Raw genomic sequence first — 20,974 nt, 5'->3', positions numbered from 1 at the left:
GCTAAGATGTCTCTGTCTGAATTGACAAATGGCAGCCAGCAACCAGCATAGCGCGGCACATCACACACATTGAACAGACCACACAAAGCTCTGATGCCTTTCGTCCAGCATGCCAAGGGGCGACGGCCAAGGGGCGCTATGGCCACCTCAATCACCTCCACCACCACGGCCGCCACTCAGAACACCATGAGCCCCCGGCGGCGACGGCGATGATCACCCCATAATCCGGAATCCGGAGGCGGCGTCGACGTGGTAGGAGCAAGCGGGGTGGGCGAGGGTGGGTGGAGCTGAAGAGAGCCAAGGCCACAGGAGAGTGACCCACGACATTATCAGTGAGCCCCTCTAGCAGCAGTCGTTCCGCACCTGCTAGAAGGTAGGGAACGGACAGGTGTGCACGATCAGCGGCCGCAAGTGGGAGTAGCACTCGTTGAGCCCCAGAAGGAGGTTTAGGACAAGCGTGCGGTCACTGATCGGCTCGCCGAGCGCACAAAAATCGTCTGTCGTCCTCTCAAGCTGACGACAGTACTCGGTGACCGAGAGATCCCCCTGGGTGAAGATGCAGAAGGTGAAAGGGAATTAGGCTTACACCTAGTTCCTATATAATTTTGGTGGTTGAATTACCCAACACAAATCTTTGGACTAACTAGTTTGCCCAAGTGTATAGATTATACAGGTGTAAAAGGCTCACACTCAGCCAATAAAAAGACCAAGTTTTGGATTCAATAAAGGAGCAAAGGGGCAACCGAGGGCACCCCTTGTCTGGCGCACCGGACTGTCCGGTGTGCCACCGGACAATGAACAGTACCTGTCCGGTGCACCAGGGGACTTAGACTCCAACTCTTCACTCTCGGGAATTCTCGGAAGCCGGCGCGCTATAATTCACCGGACTGTCCGGTGTGCACCGGACATGTCCGGTGCTCCAAGGAAGCTCGGCCTCCTGAACTCACCAGCCTCGGGTTCGCGCGACAGCCGCTCCGCTATAATTCACCGGACTGTCCGGTGTGCACCGGACTGTCCGGTGTGCCAGCGGAGCAACGGCTCTCTGCGGCGCCAACGGCTCTCTGCGCAGCATTAAATGCGCGCGCAGCGCGCGCAGACGTCAGGGCTGCCCATACCGGTGCACCGGACATCAAACAGTGCATGTCCGGTGTGCACCGGACACCCAGGCGGGCCCACAAGTCAGAAGCTCCAACGGCTAGAATCCAACGGCAGTGATGACGTGGCAGGGGCACCGGACTGTCCGGTGTGCACCGGACTGTCCGGTGCGCCATCGAGCAGACGCCTCCAGCCAACGGTCACTTTTGGTGGTTGGGGCTATAAATACCCCAACCACCCCACATCCATAGCCATCCAAGTTTTCCAACTTCTAACCACTTACAAGAGCTAGGCACTCAATTCTAGACACATACAAAGAGATCAAATCCTCTCCAATTCCACTCAAGCCTTTAGTGACTAGCGAGAGAGATTTGCCGTGTTCTTTTGAGCTCTTGCGCTTGGATCGCATTCTTTCTTTCTCTTTTGCTCTTGTGATCAACACTCAATTGTAACCGAGGCAAGAGGCACCGATTGTGTGGTGGCCCTTGTGGGGAAGTTTTGTTCCCGGTTGATTGAGAAGAAGGAAAGCTCACTCGGTCCGAGGGACCGTTTGAGAGAGGGAAGGGTTGAAAGAGACCCGGCCTTTGTGGCCTCCTCAACGGGGAGTAGGTTTGCAAGAACCGAACCTCGGTAAAACAAATCCACGTGTCACTCTCCTTATTTGCTTGCGATTTGTTTTGCGCCCTCTCTTGCGGACTCATTTATTATTACTAACGCTAACCCCGACTTGTAGTTGTGATTATTTTTGTAAATTTCAGTTTCGCCCTATTCACCCCCCCTCTAGGCGACTATCAATTGGTATCAAAGCCCGGTGCTTCATTAGAGCCTAACCGCTCGAAGTGATGTCGGGAGATCACGCCAAGAAGGAGATGGAGACCGGCGACAAGCCCACTACAAGCCAAGGGAGCACCTCATCGGAAGAGTCCCGCACCAAGAAAAGGGAGAAGAAGAAGAACTCCTCCAAACGGAAGGAGAAAAGATCTTCCTCTTCTCACCACAAGGAGAAGAAGGAAAAATCTTCTTCTCACAAGCTGCATCGGAGTGGGGACAAGCACAAGAGGATGAGGAAGGTGGTCTACTACGAAACCGACACTTCATCGACATCTACCTCCGGCTCCGACGCGGCGTCCGTCACTTCTAAACGCCAAGAGCGTAAGAAGTATAGTAAGATTCCCCTACGCTATCCTCGTGTTCCTAAACATACACCTCTACTTTCCGTCCCATTAGGTAAACCACCAACTTTTAATGGTGAAGATTATGCTATGTGGAGTAATTTAATGCGATTTCATCTAACCTCTCTCCACAAGAGTATATGGGATGTTGTTGAGTATGGTGTACAGGTACCATCTATAGGGGATGAGGACTATGACACAGACGAAGTGGCCCAAATCGAGCACTTCAACTCCCAAGCCGCAACCATCCTCCTTGCCTCCCTAAGCAAGGAGGAATACAACAAAGTACAAGGGTTGAAGAACGCCAAAGAGATTTGGGATCTTCTCAAGACGGCGCACGAAGGTGATGAACTCACCAAGATCACCAAGCGGGAAACGATCGAGGGGGAGCTCGGTCGCTTCCGTCTTCGCCAAGGGGAGGAGCCACAAGACATGTACAACCGGCTCAAGACCTTGTTGAACCAAGTGCGCAACCTCGGGAGCACAAAATGGGATGACCACGAAGTGGTTAAGGTTATTCTAAGAGCTCTTATTTTCCTTAACCCCACTCAAGTACAATTAATTCGTGGGAATCCTAGATATCCACTAATGACCCCCGAGGAAGTTATCGGGAATTTTGTGAGTTTTGAATGCATGATTAAGGGCTCCAAGAAGATCAACGAGCTTGACGAGCCTTCCACCTCCGAGGCGCAACCGGTGGCCTTCAAGGCAACGGAGGAGAAGAAGGAGGAGTCTACAAGTAGACAACCAATTGACGCCTCCAAGCTCGACAACGAGGAGATGGCCCTAATCATCAAAAGCTTTAGGCAAATCCTCAAGCAACGGAAGGGGAAGGACTACAAACCTCGTTCCAAGAAGGTTTGCTACAAGTGTGGTAAGCCCGGTCACTTTATTGCAAAATGTCCTATGTCTAGTGACAGTGACAGGGGCGACGACAAGAAGGGAAGAAGAAAGGAGAAGAAGAAGTATTACAAGAAGAAGGGCGGCGATGCCCATGTTTGTCGGGAGTGGGACTCCGACGAAAGCTCAAGCGACTCCTCCGACGACGAGGACGCCGCCAACATCGCCGTCACCAAAGGCCTTCTCTTCCCCAACGTCGGCCACAAGTGTCTCATGGCCAAGGACGGCAAAAAGAAGGTAAAATCAAGGTCCTCCACTAAATATGAAACATCTAGTGATGAGGATGATGATAAAAATGAGGAGGATAACTTGCGCATTCTCTTTGCTAACCTTAACATGGAACAAAAGGAAAAATTAAATGAACTAATTAGTGCCATCCATGAAAAGGATGATCTCTTGGACTCCCAAGAGGACTTCCTAATCAAGGAGAATAAGAAACATGTTAAGGTTAAAAATGCTTACGCTCTACAAGTTGAAAAATGTGAAAAATTGTCTAGTGAGCTAAGCACTTGCCGTGAGATGATTGACAACCTTAGAAATGAAAATGCTATTTTAAATGCTAAGGTTGATTCACATGTTTGTAATGTTTCAATTCCCAATCTTAGAGATGATAACGTTGACTTGCTTGCTAAGATTGATGAATTGAATGCATCTCTTGCTAGCCTTAGATTAGAGAATGAAAATTTAATTGCTAAGGCTAAAAATTTTGATGTTTGCAATGCTACTATTTCCGACCTTAGAACTAAGAATGAAATGTTGCATGCTAAGGTTGTAGAACTTAGATCTTGCAAACCCTCTACATCTAATGTTGAGCATGTTTCTATTTGCACTAGATGTAGAGATATTAATGTTGATGCTATCCATGATCACCTAGCCTTAATTAAAAAACAAAATGATCATATAGCTAAACTAGATGCTAAAATTGCCGAGCACAACTTAGAAAATGAGAAATTTAAATTTGCTCGTAGCATGCTTTATAATGGGAGACGCCCTGGCATCAAGGATGGCATTGGCTTCCAAAGGGGAGACAATGACAAACTTAATGCCCCTCCTAAGAACTTGTCTAACTTTGTTAAGGGCAAAGCTCCCATGCCTCAGGATAACGAGGGTTACATTTTATACCCTGCAGGCTATCCTGAGAACAAAATTAGTAAGATTCATTCTAGGAAGTCTCACTCTGGCCCTAATCATGCTTTTATGTATAAGGGTGAGACATCTAGTTCTAGGCAACCAACCCATGCTAAGTTGCCTAAGAAGAAAATTCCTAATGCATCAAATGATCATGCCATTTCATTTAAAACTTTTGATGCATCTTATGTGCTTACTAGCAAATCCGGCAAAGTAGTTGCCAAATTTGTTGGGGGCAAACACAAGGATTCCAAGACTTGTGTTTGGGTACCCAAAGTTCTTGTATCTAATGCCAAAGGACCCAAAACAGTTTGGGTACCTAAAGTCAAGAACTAAATTTGTTTTGTAGGTTTATGCATCCGGGGGCTCAAGTTGGATACTCGACAGCGGGTGCACAAACCACATGACCGGGGAGAAAAGGATGTTCTCCTCATATGAGAAAAACAAAGATCCCCAACGAGCTATCACATTTGGGGATGGAAATCAAGGGTTGGTCAAAGGTTTGGGTAAAATTGCTATTTCACATGACCATTCCATTTCCAATGTTTTTCTTGTTGATTCATTAGATTACAACTTGCTTTCTGTTTCCCAATTATGTCAAATGGGCTACAACTGTCTCTTTACTGATATAGGTGTCACTGTCTTTAGAAGAAGTGATGATTCAATAGCATTTAAGGGTGTGTTAGAGGGTCAGCTATACTTAGTAGATTTTGAAAGAGCTAAGCTCGACACATGTTTAATTGCTAAGACTAACATGGGTTGGCTCTGGCACCGCCGACTAGCCCATGTTGGGATGAAGAATCTTCATAAGCTTCTAAAGGGAGAGCACATTTTAGGACTAACCAATGTTCATTTTGAGAAAGACAGGATTTGTAGCGCATGCCAAGCAGGGAAGCAAGTTGGTACTCATCATCCACACAAGAACATAATGACGACTGACAGGCCACTGGAGCTCCTACACATGGATCTATTCGGCCCGATCGCTTACATAAGCATCGGCGGGAGTAAGTACTGTCTAGTTATTGTGGATGATTATTCTCGCTTCACTTGGGTATTCTTTTTACAGGAAAAATCTCAAACCCAAGAGACTTTAAAAGGATTCTTGAGACGGGCTCAAAATGAGTTCGGCTTAAGGATCAAGAAAATAAGAAGCGACAATGGGACGGAGTTCAAGAACTCTCAAATTGAAAGCTTCCTTGAGGAGGAGGGCATCAAGCATGAGTTCTCTTCTCCCTACACGCCACAACAAAATGGTGTAGTGGAGAGGAAGAATCGAACTCTATTGGACATGGCAAGAACCATGCTTGATGAGTACAAGACACCGGACCGGTTTTGGGCCGAAGCGGTCAACACCGCCTGCTACGCCATCAACCGGTTATATCTTCACCGAATCCTCAAGAAGACATCATATGAACTCCTAACCGGTAAAAAGCCCAATATTTCATATTTTAAAGTTTTTGGTAGCAAATGCTTCATTCTTATTAAAAGAGGTAGAAAATCAAAATTTGCTCCTAAAACTGTAGAAGGCTTTTTACTTGGTTATGACTCAAACACAAGGGCATATAGGGTCTTTAACAAGTCCACTGGACTAGTTGAAGTCTCTTGTGACGTTGTGTTTGATGAAACTAACGGCTCTCAAGTAGAGCAAGTTGATCTTGATGAGATAGGTGAAGAACAGGCTCCATGCATCGCGCTAAGGAACATGTCCATCGGGGATGTGTGTCCTAAGGAATCCGAAGAGCCTCCAAGTACACAAGATCAACCATCCTCCTCCATGCAAGCATCTCCACCAACTCAAAATGAGGATGAGGCTCAAAATGATGAAGAGCAAAATCAAGAAGACGAGCCACCTCAAGATGATAGCAATGATCAAGGGGGAGATACAAATGATCAAGAAAAGGAGGATGAGGAAGAACCAAGACCGCCACACCCAAGAGTCCACCAAGCAATCCAACGAGATCACCCCGTCGACACCATCCTCGGCGACATTCATAAGGGGGTAACTACTCGATCTCGGGTTGCTCATTTTTGTGAACATTACTCTTTTGTTTCCTCTATTGAGCCACACAGGGTAGAGGAAGCTCTCCAAGATTCGGATTGGGTGGTGGCGATGCAAGAGGAGCTCAACAATTTCACGAGGAATGAGGTATGACATTTAGTTCCACGTCCTAACCAAAATGTTGTAGGAACCAAATGGGTCTTCCGCAACAAGCAAGATGAGCATGGTGTGGTGACAAGGAACAAAGCTCGACTCGTGGCCAAAGGGTATTCACAAGTCGAAGGTCTGGATTTTGGTGAAACCTATGCACCCGTAGCTAGGCTTGAGTCAATTCGCATATTATTGGCCTATGCTACTTACCATGGCTTTAAGCTCTATCAAATGGACGTGAAAAGTGCCTTCCTCAACGGACCAATCAAGGAAGAGGTCTATGTTGAGCAACCTCCCGGCTTTGAAGACAGTGAGTACCCTAACCATGTCTATAGGCTCTCTAAGGCGCTTTATGGGCTCAAGCAAGCCCCAAGAGCATGGTATGAATGCCTAAGAGATTTCCTTATTGCTAATGGCTTCAAAGTTGGCAAGGCCGATCCTACACTCTTTACTAAAACTCTTGAAAATGACTTGTTTGTATGCCAAATTTATGTTGATGATATTATATTTGGGTCTACTAACGAGTCTACATGTGAAGAGTTTAGTAGGATCATGACACAGCAATTCGAGATGTCGATGATGGGGGAGTTGAAGTATTTTCTAGGATTCCAAGTCAAGCAACTCCAAGAGGGCACCTTCATTAGCCAAACGAAGTACACTCAAGACATTCTAACCAAGTTTGGGATGAAGGATGCCAAACCCATCAAGACACCCATGGGAACTAATGGGCATCTCGACCTCGACACGGGAGGTAAGTCCGTGGATCAAAAGGTATACCGGTCAATGATTGGTTCATTGCTTTATTTATGTGCATCTCGACCGGACATTATGCTTTCCGTTTGCATGTGTGCAAGATTCCAATCCGACCCTAAGGAATCACACCTAACGGCCGTAAAACGAATCTTGAGATATTTGGCTTATACTCCTAAGTTTGGGCTTTGGTACCCTCGGGGATCCACATTTGATTTAATTGGTTATTCGGATGCCGATTGGGCGGGGTGCAAAATTAATAGGAAGAGCACATCAGGGACTTGCCAGTTCTTGGGAAGATCCTTGGTGTCTTGGGCTTCAAAGAAGCAAAATTCGGTCGCTCTTTCCACCGCCGAAGCCGAGTACATTGCCGCAGGACATTGTTGCGCGCAATTGCTTTGGATGAGGCAAACCCTGCGGGACTACGGTTACAAATTAACCAAAGTCCCTTTGCTATGTGATAATGAGAGTGCAATCAAAATGGCCGACAATCCCGTCGAGCATAGCCGCACTAAGCACATAGCCATTCGGTATCATTTTCTTAGGGATCACCAACAAAAGGGGGATATCGAGATTTCTTACATTAATACTAAAGATCAATTAGCCGATATCTTTACCAAGCCACTTGATGAACAATCTTTTACCAGACTTAGGCATGAGCTCAATATTCTTGATTCTAGAAATTTCTTTTGCTAAGCTTGCATACATAGCTCATTTGAATACCTTTGATCATATCTCTTCTATATGCTATGACTAATGTGTTTTCAAGTCTATTTCAAACCAAGTCATAGGTATATTGAAAGGGAATTGGAGTCTTCGGCGAAGACAAAGGCTTCCACTCCGTAACTCATGCTTCGCCATCACTCCGAGCAACTCTCTATTCCTTGGGAGAAATGAGCATCCAAGAAAAGGATTTCATCCTTGGGGGAGAGAGTAAAAGCTCAAAAGCAAAAGGACCGGACTTCGTCTTTGGTATAATCTTAACTCATTTACTTATGACCAAAGGGGAGGAACTTACTTCAAGGGCTCTAATGATTCCGTTTTTGGCGATTCATGCCAAAAAGGGGGAGAAATGAGCCCAAAGCAAAAGGACCGCACCACCACCACCAAATTCAAAAACTTAGTGCTTTCCAAAAGTCTTTATCATTTGGTATCCTATTGTGTTCAAAAGGGGGAGAAAGTAGTATTTCAAAAATGGTATATCAAAACCCTCTTGAACACTAAGAGGTGGATCTCTTTTAGGGGGAGTTTTGTCTAGTCAAAGGAAAAGCGTTTGAAACAGGGGGAGGAAATTTCAAATCTTGAAAATGCTTTTGCAAACTCTTATTTATTTACCTTTGACTATTTGCAAAAGATCTATGAAATGGATTTACAAAAAGAATTTGCAAAAACAAAACATGTGGTGCAAACGTGGTCCAAAATGTTAAATAAGAAAGAAACATTCCATGCATATCTTGTAAGTAGTTTTCTTGGCTCAATTCCAAGCAACCTTTACACTTACATTATGCAAACTAGTTCAATTATGCACTTCTATATTTGCTTTGGTTTGTGTTGGCATCAATCACCAAAAAGGGGGAGATTGAAAGGGAATTAGGCTTACACCTAGTTCCTATATAATTTTGGTGGTTGAATTACCCAACACAAATCTTTGGACTAACTAGTTTGCCCAAGTGTATAGATTATACAGGTGTAAAAGGCTCACACTCAGCCAATAAAAAGACCAAGTTTTGGATTCAATAAAGGAGCAAAGGGGCAACCGAGGGCACCCCTTGTCTGGCGCACCGGACTGTCCGGTGTGCCACCGGACAATGAACAGTACCTGTCCGGTGCACCAGGGGACTTAGACTCCAACTCTTCACTCTCGGGAATTCTCGGAAGCCGGCGCGCTATAATTCACCGGACTGTCCGGTGTGCACCGGACATGTCCGGTGCTCCAAGGAAGCTCGGCCTCCTGAACTCACCAGCCTCGGGTTCGCGCGACAGCCGCTCCGCTATAATTCACCGGACTGTCCGGTGTGCACCGGACTGTCCGGTGTGCCAGCGGAGCAACGGCTCTCTGCGGCGCCAACGGCTCTCTGCGCAGCATTAAATGCGCGCGCAGCGCGCGCAGACGTCAGGGCTGCCCATACCGGTGCACCGGACATCAAACAGTGCATGTCCGGTGTGCACCGGACACCCAGGCGGGCCCACAAGTCAGAAGCTCCAACGGCTAGAATCCAACGGCAGTGATGACGTGGCAGGGGCACCGGACTGTCCGGTGTGCACCAGACTGTCCGGTGCGCCATCGAGCAGACGCCTCCAGCCAACGGTCACTTTTGGTGGTTGGGGCTATAAATACCCCAACCACCCCACATCCATAGCCATCCAAGTTTTCCAACTTCTAACCACTTACAAGAGCTAGGCACTCAATTCTAGACACATACAAAGAGATCAAATCCTCTCCAATTCCACTCAAGCCTTTAGTGACTAGCGAGAGAGATTTGCCGTGTTCTTTTGAGCTCTTGCGCTTGGATCGCATTCTTTCTTTCTCTTTTGCTCTTGTGATCAACACTCAATTGTAACCGAGGCAAGAGGCACCGATTGTGTGGTGGCCCTTGTGGGGAAGTTTTGTTCCCGGTTGATTGAGAAGAAGGAAAGCTCACTCGGTCCGAGGGACCGTTTGAGAGAGGGAAGGGTTGAAAGAGACCCGGCCTTTGTGGCCTCCTCAACGGGGAGTAGGTTTGCAAGAACCGAACCTCGGTAAAACAAATCCACGTGTCACTCTCCTTATTTGCTTGCGATTTGTTTTGCGCCCTCTCTTGCGGACTCATTTATTATTACTAACGCTAACCCCGGCTTGTAGTTGTGATTATTTTTGTAAATTTCAGTTTCGCCCTATTCACCCCCCCTCTAGGCGACTATCAGAAGGCGGCGTCGAGGTGGATGGCACAATTCTCTCGGTTGCCAAGGAACTGGGCCTCAAGAGCGAGCCAAGCCTGGCGAGCCGCACCCCTGTGCTCGCGGACGATGTCTTACAGCTCGATGGTGAGAGTCTCGAGGATCCAGGAGAGGACGACACTGTCCATCCGGAACCAGGAGAGGCGAGGCGTGGGGCGGTTAGTGAGAACATGGTTGTCGAGTGCGTAGCGCTACAGGGTGAGGGGGACCAAATCCCACCAGCGAGCGTAGGCAGATGAGGTGGTGTCGGGGACGACAGGCACCAGGGACCGGATGTTCTGGACACCGGCGGCCTGGGCGTGGAGCTTGGCGACCACCGAAGCCACATAGTCAGGGACCCTCATCGGTGGCGGGCTCGAGCGGAGGACCACCAAGAAGGAGCTCGACCTCGGCTAGCTGGCGAGCGAGAGCCTTCGTAGAAACACGCTCCTACTCCCAAGCGAGAGCCGCAACCCGCTCACGTGCCTGAGCGATGGCCATGGACGAATGGGCAGCAGCGACAACAACGACGAGGGTGGAATGCGCCACGGACATAGTCGCCGGAGGGGGAGGGTCTGAAGCTGTGGATCCAGTCTCGTGAGGCCCGAGTGGTGGAGGGAACCCGAGGGAGATCGGCACCCCATCAGGAGTTGCTTCAAGAGTGTCAGTCAACGTGACGGACGGCGACGGCAGGGACGACGCAGGTGCCCCTAGAGCACCCTTAGTCAAAGCCAAGGAAACAGGGCCCACGGCCAGGGGCACCCCTGACACCTGGCCAGAGGCCTCCCCACACGCCCGGCAGCCCCGCAGGAGACCCCCCCGCGCCTGGAGCCGCGCGCCTGGAGCCGCGCGCCTGCAGCCGCGATGGCAGCGGGGCCCGCACCTACGGCTGTGATGGGAGGGGGCCGATGGGCAAGGGCGGGGCCCTAGTCGCCGTGCGTCCTGGCAGGCGTGGTGGCTGGAAGGGGAAAGGAGGAGCGCGAGAGAGGTGGGAAGGAGGAGGGGATCTCGTCGGCCATGGCAGGCGGCGCCGGCCACGGCAGCCCACTGGGGGCGGCGGCGCAGGGGAGGGGAGAGGGGAGAGAGAAAACCCTAGATCTATACCATATTGGAGGAGAATAATACAATACAAAAAAACTTGACCTGCGGGGGGTAAGACAGCCCCCGGGCATTGTATTAAGAAGAAGACCTTCTCACACAGGTCAAGAAAACCCCCGAACCCCTGCCCCACCCATACACAGCGGCATCGAAGCACATGTGAGAACTACCACGACCAGGGCTGAGCCTTAGACCTGTGCTTTGGCGTGGGACAGACGAGGGGATTTTTTTAACCACAGCCTGAAATTCGCTCCCACGGGGAGTCGAACCCAGGACCTGAGGAGTGCTACTCAGGCCACCTAACCAACTCAGCTAGAGGCCCTTTCGCGAATAATACAATACACAAACAGCCCATAGGGCATAGTACATAAAGCCCAAGGGGCAAAATACATAAATGCTAACACTGTCTGCCTTGCAAATTAGTATGAACACCTCTCAAAAAGATTTGGCCCACACTCTTTTTTTGCGACAACTCTAGTCTCTACCATTGATGTTTAGTTGTTGCTTTGTAAAAAACTCGTCCGGGGAGGGTAAGACCACCCTCGGGGTATTTCATTAATAGAAGGCCGCGGCAACGGTCCCGACCGAGAAACCCCCGAATCCTATCCTCCCATCACTAACGAGCCGATTCAAGCTGCCAACTCTGTAAAGGACCACCCAGACACGAGGGTGGCGCACAGCCGAGTCGTAGCCTGAAAGCGGATGAGGAACAACGAGGTGATTTTTTTTGTGCAGGGCCAGGGTTTGAACCCGTGACCTGGTGAAAGGGACTCTGCTGCCTTCACCATGGGATATTACCCCATCTGCAGCTGTTGCTTTGTAGTCAATCCAGTAAATAGGCTGTGGCCAAGTACAAATAGAGTTACATGTTTATTTGTTGTTCCTAAAATGTATGATACATAAACTGCATTTCAGTTGGGACATATAACATCAAAGCAATTACAATGAAGTGTCTGTTATATAGATGGTGCTAAAGAGCCCACCTATGTTGAAAAGAATTTCTGATCCAATGATATAAAATCAAAATGTGGTCAAGCGCATGCAAGATGTACCGTGTGCAGCCTGACGATATAAAATCTGGCATTTTATTTTGATTTCTTTTTTTTTTCTAGGAACAGGGAGCTCCAGCGCTTGTGGATTATATAGAATAATAAAGGTGGCTGTCCGCACAGTATAGCAAACTGCGAAGCCTGCAACTACTGAAGTTTGGTCTGTAGCAGGCTCAGTTGGGAATGTGTAGCAGAGTATGGATGGTCATGATCCATGGTGTGGATGAGTTGCAGAGTACTGTGCTGTGCTGTGTGTGTAGTAGGAAGGAAAAGCTTAGGTAAAGCTGCCGCCTGCCGATTGTGCAGTCAGTCCAGTACGTTGGTATGCGACCATCTCAAGTCTGGGCTTTGATTTGAAGCAATGATTTTTGGCAATGAATGAACAAGCTATCTACTGTATATACAGTTATACACACAAACGATTTGCACTGTTTTTGTACAGTTATGTTTGCAAGGCCCAAGTCTATTGGCCGGCCACGGCCTGGCTGACTGATGAGCCCAAGCCTGGCACACGGTCCACGGCCCAAGGCCCGAACTCCTAACTGTTTTTTTTTTTTTGAATAACTGACTGTAGGGACAGTATTCTCATTAATGTGGAAAAAATAAAAAGGGGTTATGTACAGGTTACAGGCACGAGAGTTTCTTTACACAAGAGCGGAGGAGGTTACAGGTTTTGCACATACTGCGAGAGAATTCTCAAATATGTTTCTCTCTGAACCAAGCGTCCGCATCTTCCTTCTCTAGCCTGTGTCATGGAGTAGTATATGCAAATGCATCCCTGGCCCCTTTCATGCATGCATGTTTAAATAGCTTTCTGATTTCTGGAACTAATCAGATCTCATGCATTTTTTTTCACCCTTGTGATTTCTGGAACTTGAATTCATAAGATCTCATGTATTGTCTTATGTGTAGGCAGCTTTTTATCTCATCTACACAGCATACGTGACTATGAATAGAATGCTTTTCTTTTGAACTAATCTATGGAAGATCTTTTTCAGTTGGTAACAGCAACTCTGCTAGCGATGTCAGGTTGTGTGCATGCACAGCTAGCTAGCTTTAGCATCCTTGCAGCATGTGCTTGAAACAGGAAAACAGCCTAACATTTGCATGCATGTGCTTCAAACAAACAAAACAGGTAACAGGAATGGTGAACTTTAGTTTTGCATTATAATCCAGGGTAGGGTACCATGCATTATATCTGTACTACTTATTAAGTACGTAAGAGTAGTCTGCCTCCCTCTGTTCTGTCGTTCTGCCATCTAGCTATCTCGATCGTCCGATATGCCGTGGATCTCCTCTCCCGTCCGATGCGCGTTCCCTCCACCAACGCACACCCTCCCACAGTCCCACGATCCCCGCATCGCTCTCCTCGCCCACCAGCCCTTCCCCGTCCTCCCAGCCGCCAACCGCCCCCGTCCGTTTGCCCGCACAACCCGCCTCTGCAACGCCCGTCCAGCCGTCGCCGGCGTGCTCGTCCGCGATGAGCACCGCCAGGGCGCCGCGAAATCGTTTCCTCTGTAACCACAACCGTCCGTCGTTCAGTCCACCCACGCGGGCGAACAGTGAAAGGCATCGTCTCCGTCTCGTGACTCGTGATCGCTGGACTGCCGCCGCCCGTCGCCCTCAGCTTAGCTCAATGATTGGGAGCACCAAGCCGCTCGCGGCGCCGCTGCACCCGCCGTGCCCCTCCGGTCGCCGCCTCGCCCCCCCCCCCCCCCCCCCGTCCTGCGCCCCTGATTCCTCCCCAGCTCTCACCCCCGCCGTCGAGAGGCCAGGTCAGTCTCAGTCTGACGGCGCCCCGCCGCCACCACGCCCGGATGTGGTCGCCTCGTTCCTCGCGCTGCGCGCTAGCCCGCAACTCAATCGGTGGTCCCGCTCGCGGGCGCTGCGGTCAAACCGCCGGCCTAGGCTGGAAAGCGCGCTCTCCTCGTCCTCGGCGGCGTCGGTGACCAAGACGTCGCGGCCCGAGGACGCTGCGGTGGCGGTGGAGGATGGCGAGGACAACGACGTGTGCGTAGAGAAAGGGTGTTGTCTCTGGTATACATCTGACCTTGTGATTATGTGTTGTTTCAATCTTAGATGTGCAGTATTCAACAATGTCTGACGAGTAATTGCCAAAGTGCTACTCTGTTCATGTTCGTTTTCCCCTACATTCCAATTGTTTTGGGGCAGAAATTCCTCTAATCTCTTGACTCTGTTTTCAGAGATTCGGTGTGGTTCAGATTCTCATGCTGGAGGAAAAGGAGGGTGCTCCCAATCAGATGGAGCTCATTACCTTAGCAACAAGCCTGTGAATGGTCTGTCTCGTTTCCCTCTCCCATTTATTATTTTTCAGAACAACATTTTTGCACTGTCTGACTACTGATTGGCAAAGGGCTACTCTTAGATCATGTCTTATTTTCTTTTCGCTCCAATTGTTTTCGCTCCAATTGTAATGGAATGAGTGTGAGTATGGGGTAGTGTAATCCTGTAACTTATCTCGATATGGTATATATGGAAAAATCGTTTTCTATAATCTCTGCATTTATATTAGTTGGGAATAGTAAGTCTTGGATTATCTATCCTTCAGAATTCGAGATTTTCTGTTTTGACGGGGGAAAATACTCCATGATTTTGTAGTGGGTTTAATTGTTTTTAGCATAATGAACATGTGCTTTGCTTTCATAGAAGTTGTATTTGCAATGGTGTGTGAATGGTGTGTTTCCAGTGAATGGTGTGTTTCCAGTGACCATACTTTCATAGAAGTTGTATTTGCAATGCAATTATTTTGTCTATATCCTAGATATAACCACAATATTGCAATTTGAAATTTGTTCTTGTGCTTTGGTTGTACAATTGGCAAAATGAAGACTACATGCTTTTGTTAAGCAATCAAAATCTCCTTGGTGCAAATGCTGCAATCCAAGCTTATCAATCATATTTGTGTATTTGTGCATATAAATTTCTTTGCTGCATGGTGCATTGGATCAAGGCATAAAGTTACTTTGACCCTGACAAGGACATCTCTTAATTAATAATGATGTACATGGATAGCAGTACCACCAAACATTTGAGATAGTTTGAGAAAGCAAAATGGCACTATCTTACTTTACTGGCACATGGTATTCTGGTGAGTTGAAATATTTATTATTTAGATGGTTCTGGTTGGTTAGTTTGTGAAAGCAAAATGACACTATTTTACTTTATTGGTATATGGTATTCTGACGAGTTGAAATATTTATTATCTAGCTGGTTCTGGTTGGTCTCTTAAAATAATGTAATGCATTTTTACTTATGACTCGTAAGATATCTGAGCAATTGGCAGATGATTTACTCTATGTTTAATTTTTTCTCAGTTGCTTAGGATCCATTGTAGCAGGTATTTTCTGGCTCAAATTTTACAGATTGAAGGTATGAGCTCATAACTGAAGCTTTCACTTAGATGGCATGAACACCTATTTTGTACAATTAAATATAGCTACATCTTATGTGGTCTTTTTACTCTGGAGCACATGAACTTCTCACCCGATGAAGGAAAAATTACCAGTTTAATCTCGATGTTAAATAAATAAATAAAAATCCTATATAGTTAAGGTGCAACATGATTTTGTTGTGAAAGGAATTAGTATGCTCTTTCCTTGAACCAGAATTAGTCTGGTGTAAACAGTTACTAAAGTTTAATAGGTTCCACGTGATGGCTTTTATACTACTTTATTTATTGTATGTGCTACAGTGATAATGTTACACAGTTGATGCATTATTTCCCTTGTTCAGGTAAGTAACACAAGGGATATTCCATGCTCTACCTATGACCGCTCTTGGGGCTGTTTTGTGTAGTTAATTTCTAACACAAGTTTTAACAGCCAATTCTTTTGGGATCATGTGCAATTTGCTGTTAAAATGAGGTATGACAAACTTGGGCTTAAAAATGATTAGTTAGCACTGATTGCTCTGAAGTAAGACAATGGACCTTTATATGTAAATAACTTCTTCAGTACTCAAAAACTCTAACCAATTATTATTAATGATGTACAATGTGCTCATCCTGATAATGAAGTGCATCTGAGCATTTGAAACGAATCTAGATTCTAGCTCTAGCTAAGGTTATACAGATATTGTGCTGAACCTTGATGCTACTATTATGTGTAGTAAAATTTTTGGGGTCGGAATTGACCAAACTTATGGATTTATTCAACGTTTCAATTCAGTGACAAATGCTACTATTTTCTATATTCAGATACTTGGTACTGATTTCTTGATCAAACTCATTAAAGTTAGCATTCCTTATAGTTATCCCCACACGCTGAGGTTGCGCCTGTGCCAGGGCAGAAGACACGCCTACATCGTGGACGGATATGCGCTGCCATGGACTGACCTCAGCGCAGATCGTGATTGATTTGTGGGTGACCCCGGTTTGATGTCTGGTTGTTGGGCTGCGCAGGTGGGCTGTCGCTTGGGATCGAAAAGGATAGGGCATCTACTGCCACCATGGGGTTTGTCGACGACTCCAAAGGTGATGAGCTGTTGTCTTTTACTCATGAGCAAAGGGGCTTCTGCACATTTTTTACTAGCGTGGATCACCTGCTAGGAACTAGGAGGAAGGAATTTTTACAATCGGTTTTCTTGAGCAAGTAGTAGAAATTGCAGCTGCAATAATTCAGTGTTGAGGAGAAATTAGTAAGTTATCAATCAATGGCAAGTTCAGACCTGCGCTCTCTCCCTATCCAGGGCATGCTGTCGCTACCAGAAGTGGAGCGAGTGCCCATCCTCGACGCAGGCCTCCCCACCGCGACTAGAAGTAGGAGTACATTGTACCATTAGCAATATATTCAGTCGTGAGGTCAGTTCTCCTGTCTATGACATGCAGACATATAACAAACTTGCTACTCAAATCACCCTCCCTCCATCTTACATAGCTCCTGAGGTAAAAGTTAAAATCCATCCATACTTGCTTTTTTTTCTTCTATTTACTGTTAGTCGTGACTTGTTCTCCACCATCTATTAATGAAAAAAATGATAGGACACTGGTAAAATTAGTGGAACAATTTGGACCGAGGAAGTGGTCTTACATAGCACAACTGCTGCCAGCAGGAGTGGGGAAGCAATGCAGAGAAAGATGGCACAACCATTTGAGGCCAAACATCAAGGTAAATTCTTCCTTTATTAGTTCAACTTTTTTCATTCTGAGGACATCCTTCGCTTTGACGTAGATGACGCATAACCAATAACCAATACCGTTCCATTGCTTCTCAATCTGTAGTGAAGATAAAGTATGTGTTCTTTTCAATTATAGACTACTCCCTCTATTTTTATAAGGTTCATTACAATTTGGGGAAGTCTTTAGAAGTGTACTTTGACCATCTGACAATAATCAGTAATTGTTACAAAAACAATCTGTATTTAGAAGATGTTCATGATGTGAATCTAGCGATACAGATTTTACCTACAAAGAATGCACATATTTTGCAGATAATTGTTGGTCAGACTTTATGAAGTTTGACTTTATTGAATCCTAATGTGACATTCTATATGCAGTGATGTACATTTCTTGCCTTCAATTTTTTATCTAGTTATCTGATTTTTTTTATCTTAACACTTTCAGTAATATTTGGAATGGTCATAAGTCAAACTAGACTTCCCTAGCGACAACGATTCAACGAATAAGAACCAGGCCAACAGTTATGTAGTGCAGAGATCTACTCCCAGTCCCGGTGAGTTTGATTAGAAATCATGAATGTTCAGTACCTGGCTCAGTTTTTATTAGCAGTGTAGTGAGACCGAGAGCATGAGGCTTCAGTACCTGTCTACTAACATCAGATGCATTCGTTGATGTCTTGATTAGTTGTAGCAGGTTAATCTCTATATCTATGTCACAACATCATCAACTTCACTCTTCACTTGATGCGCTAATGTTACATGTACCGATCTTCTACAGGGAACCAGCTTCCAGTGCCTCTTGTACCGATCATCGGCAAGGGAGTGCTAGAGGAGGAGGTTATGGTGAGTCACACGTGGGGGATCGCTGCCGCTGGGTCAAACACCTCGTGCTTCACCAGAACTGAAGCCGACCCAGTCTCCTTCATCAACATGGTGACTCCTCCCACTATTGAGGTACACAGGCACTCATGCATCATCCACTCTGTCCCATCCTTGCCGAGCGCAACCCATGGAAGGTACTATACGCTCTTATCGCATTTTATTGCTTGGTGTGACAATGTGTCGCATTAGAAACTTTGTTCTATGTGTTGACATTATCCTGATTCTCCATACGGACGTGTTTCATGGCTATTGGCAGTGGTGGCACGGACTAAGGTGGTGAGCACGACGGAGAGCCAACCTATAGAAGATATGGAAATATCACGGTTCACTTGGACAATTGAGACATTCACCAGGTTCAGTGGGAAAGAAGCACCATTCAGAGGTTTTTGTTGGTGGTGGATTCAAATGGTGAGCTCCTGATCCTTCCACTGTCATGCCTGCAGAAACCATGGAGTTTTTTCTACCCCTTCTATTCTTTAGAGTACTCGTAACATTTGTTGACCTTCATGGAGATGTGTGCTGATTTTACCCAAGGGGAACAATGTGGACCACTTCTCAATGTACTTGGATGTTGCTGACTCAACCAACCTTTTGTATGATTGCACCCCTAACCTACATAGTTGAGTATTAGGTTTCCAAATTTTGAAATAAACCTTTGTTTCTTCCGTATGGTTGGAGACTATGTGATATTCCTTATACTTCTTGTTCATTTTTTGTTTGATGAAGGAAGTCTGTAAGTTAACTTTTTTATACAGTTTATTTTTGAAGATATCTCATGACTTGTTTCAATCTTGATATCGCAGTATGCGAAGAATGACATTCTTTTCCTTGATTTCCCCTGTTTTGCGACTCCAGCTGAGGCACTTTGAGTATATGAGAGATACCATGGTAAAGGTTCGTTTTGATAACTTGAACTCTGTTCAATTAGTTATATTGTCCATGTACTTTAGAGTATGCTTGAGATGTGTTGTAATTACAATCAAATTCAAATCAACATTTATTGTTTGCCCAGGTAAATGATCGCTGAGTTCCCTCTGTAACTTGATCTGAATAGAGATGCTAGCAAATACATTGCTCCAAATGCAGATCGAAGTACAGAAGACCTTTACACTCTTCACAGACAATGGCTTTTACCACTTACTGTAATCTTTCTATGGATTTAAAACGAACCAGATTATTTACCATTCGTGACATGTCCCTTTTTTCTTTAACACCATGGCATTTTCTTTTGTTACGACTTTTTAGAATTCTGAGTCATAATGTGCAAAATTAGAAATAACTTCTCCATGGCATATAAACACACCTATAGATCTAATTTCTTTAATTTATTCACTGCAGGTAATTTGACGATACGAGAAAGAACAATTGGATCTAGAATTTGATGAGTAGCCACTCCATTATCACATATCCATGGATGCTTTGAGCATTTAGAACGAAAAGATCATTGTATTGTCGACTCCTTGATGTCTATGTCATCTCTTACTGTCCTATAACTGATTTAAATAGTTCATTTTGGCAGGAAACTGAGATAATTGTTTGTTTCTAGAATGAATTACTCACTTAAAGAACTACATGTTAAACTTGCAGCTGCCGCATGAACTAGAGACTGCACGGATTAATGAGTTGCTTGGGAATATTCAGGCCGTGGTTACTCCTGAAATGAATCAGACAACAATAATTGAGGTAAATTTCCTTGAAGAGAGCTTTGTGAAAACACTACTTGGGAGCATTGACTATTTGATAAATAAAAACGTTTTCATTTAATTCTGTCTAAAACCTCATTCATATTCAGGAATTTGACAAGGGACACCAGCTTGAAGAAGTTAAAACGGTCAATGTATGTGCTATAAATTTTACCTGGCAAACATTTATACAGTATAAGATAGAGCAAAATCTCATTCAGATATCACATTAATGTGTACATATGCTATGACGCAGGAGCAAGTGGTTGTTCCTCCTGTAAAGAATCTAAGCAAACAAAAATCCCAACAAATCCAAGAAGACTAAAAGAGGAGAATTACTATCTGTGTTGTTTTTTCTACCAAATTGGGAGAACTATGTTAGCAGTTTCATGATGAAGTTGCTTGAGGAAGGTTTTGATCTTTGTGCACATCTACTAGCTCTATGACGCTACCATTTCATGGAAATATCGTGTTTATCTTAAAGTAATGACGCAGTGTTTGTTTAATCATAGTATTTTAGTCATAGGTCATGTGTTTGGGGGGGGGATCCTGTTTTGAGACTGGCAGCAAACATAAGCAGTTAGCTTAGGTTCTGAAGTTTGTCATTTGCAGCAGCAAGCTCAAGCAGTCATTTTAGGTTCTAAACATTGTTATGCATGCGATTTTTTTTCATATTTTAGGTTGCAAGTTATTTTCTTTATTTACCAGTTAGTTTCATTTGCCTAAGTTGTATTGGTTGTAGCAGTTAGCATGCATGTTTGTTGATATAAACAAAGTAGTTCATACTAGATATGGTCACTATTTTTAGAGAGATTTTTTTTGCTTTGGTGCAATTTTACTGCCTCTGTTGCCATCTGAAGAAAAATAATAAGAGATAAAGGGAACAAATCAGATGTCAATTTTGCTAACTTTATCCTCAATGCAAGAATTCTTCAGAAAATGGCCATCGGTGTCCCTAAAAAGCGGAATGACAAATGGATGGCTAATCAGCTTTTGAAGCTACATCTGGAGTAAAAA

The 20,974-nt window shown here is 45.5% G+C and overlaps 1 protein-coding gene across 6 annotated transcripts in view; it reads left to right on the top strand.

Moving 5' to 3' along the window:
• The window catches only part of LOC109939258 (uncharacterized), a 28,853-nt gene extending 8,251 nt beyond the window's left edge, over positions 1 to 20,602 (top strand). For 2 of the 6 annotated variants that reach the window (XR_004855687.1, XR_004855689.1), the window contains exons 11-12: positions 4,645 to 5,719; positions 12,321 to 12,698. The gene's annotated coding sequence lies outside the window, so the exon portion shown is untranslated. Of the gene's footprint in view, positions 1 to 4,644; positions 5,720 to 12,320; positions 12,699 to 14,461; positions 14,555 to 15,592; positions 16,750 to 16,964; positions 17,077 to 17,256; positions 17,384 to 17,838; positions 17,948 to 18,171; positions 18,410 to 18,531; positions 18,684 to 19,078; positions 19,170 to 19,287; positions 19,959 to 20,067; positions 20,113 to 20,213 lie in introns of those variants that run through there. The other 4 variants (XR_004855688.1, XM_035964445.1, XR_004855686.1 and 1 more) reach the window with 3 other exon arrangements.
• Positions 20,603 to 20,974: the final 372 nt, after the last annotated feature.

Source organism: Zea mays, chromosome 1 (assembly GCF_902167145.1).
Source record: "Zea mays cultivar B73 chromosome 1, Zm-B73-REFERENCE-NAM-5.0, whole genome shotgun sequence".
NCBI classification, from domain to species: Eukaryota; Viridiplantae; Streptophyta; class Magnoliopsida; order Poales; family Poaceae; genus Zea; species Zea mays.
This window is presented reverse-complemented; position numbering and strand designations above follow the sequence as displayed.